This window comes from Pyxicephalus adspersus, chromosome 9, assembly GCF_032062135.1.
Source record: "Pyxicephalus adspersus chromosome 9, UCB_Pads_2.0, whole genome shotgun sequence".
Classification (NCBI taxonomy): Eukaryota; Metazoa; Chordata; class Amphibia; order Anura; family Pyxicephalidae; genus Pyxicephalus; species Pyxicephalus adspersus.
Genome location: NC_092866.1, coordinates 65372846 through 65374518, shown reverse-complemented (window position 1 = coordinate 65374518; position 1673 = coordinate 65372846). Strand labels below are relative to the sequence as shown.

The following is a 1673-nucleotide window of genomic DNA, read 5'->3' as shown; positions in this document are numbered from 1 at the left end:
TGCTAAGGAAGGTGTCTCCCCTTGACAATGACTTCAGCTGATTTTCCAATGGAGCCATCTTTATTCAGGCATCATCAATGGTTACCATCTACTTAGACTGAGATGGTGATTCAGTGATGGCACGGTCCTGTAACTCCTGGTGTGTGTGCAGAGGCTTGTACTGTATGAGGTTATTCACTGGCAGAGTAAATTGGTAAATGCGGTGAATATGATGGTTGTATTTTTCTGCAGCTCTCCTATTAAAACCATGACTCGTTCTGCCACCTAGTGGTCAATCATCATAAGTGCACAGCTGTCACAATAGGTAATGAATAGGAAAGAAACTAATTTTATGAGCGACTTGAAATGGTACCTATTACAAATAGACCCCAATGTGTTCACAACTGGACTAATAATGGTGCCCATTTATAAAAAAAAAATAACAACACCATTGTGGACACCATATTTGTTAAACTGGTGATTTGCTAAGATCATGAATGGAATGGCTATCATACTATTGACCATCTCTTTTACTAGCCCTAGAATATCTATAAATTGTCAACCTGATCAACAATGTATATGGGTCTATGGAGATCGACACTTTGAAGGAGGCACTCTCCATAGGAAATAATAGAGGTCAGTGTCTTCCAACACTCCACTACTTTCAAATATCCTGATCAATGTGAATGGAGCAGTAGATCAGCTTAGGATAATTAATGCAAAATCTGATCATCATTACATAAATTTGAATTAATAATATTAGCACAATAATATGATTAGTACATTATTATAATTAGCACATTAATATGATTAGTAGACTGACCTGTTCCACGCTGAGTCACTGACAGGAGACACCGGAGCCTGCAGGGAACATAATACATTCGGCTCAGTATTACACCAGACTCTGTGCTGCTTATTTTAAAGGAAAATAATTACAATGCAGACAAAAGTAAACATACAAGGATATTTGTCAATGTTTGTCAATGTTTAAGGACACAACTTTTATTGTATAGATTATTGGACTATTAATGGATTTCCAGCTTAACTGTGAAATAAAATGCACCCAGCACATCATAAATCATTTTCCACTTCTATGACCTCAGACTCCGAAATCAAGCAGAAAGAGCTCAGAACTTGTTCATCCTTATAAAATGAAACCCTTATTATATTGTAATAATTTCCATGTGGGGTCTAACGAGGGTCCTGGAGCTCCCCTGTAACACTTCCAGGAATGTTGAATGTCTGTGGGAATAAAAGATCTGCAGTGCATGGCAGAGGACATTGGAGTTCAACATGTGTTAAACAGGAGTTTAATGCTGAAATGTTTAATGGAGGCAGCGGCTCATGAAGGGGACACAAGCCACAGGGTCACTTTAAGATCTGCTCCTCTTTTATCTGCACTTTATTCTTTATTTGTCTCTTTCCACCTTATCCTCATCTCCCTCTTCCTCTCTATATCCCCATTCCCCCTGCTCTGCCCTCCAACAACCTGAGCTCATCCATGGAATGGCACCAGTACCATCCTGTGCAACGCTTCCCTGCTGTGCTGCAATGCCTGGCAGAAGCTTTTCTCACATCTTAGGAGTGCCAACCATTGCCGCCCACTTCAACAAACAATAAGAGGGTCACCACTGTCACCCTAAAGCTGCGTACACACTTCCAATTTTTATCGTTGGAAATGAACGACGAACGAA

At 39.9% G+C, this 1673-nt stretch overlaps 1 protein-coding gene across 2 annotated transcripts in view; it reads right to left on the bottom strand.

Moving 5' to 3' along the window:
- Positions 1 to 1673, bottom strand: part of STK33 (serine/threonine kinase 33) — a 37557-nt gene that overhangs the window by 25199 nt on the left and 10685 nt on the right. For both annotated transcript variants that reach the window (XM_072422352.1, XM_072422351.1), the window contains exon 2: positions 803 to 840. The gene's annotated coding sequence lies outside the window, so the exon portion shown is untranslated. The remainder of the gene's footprint in view (positions 1 to 802; positions 841 to 1673) is intronic.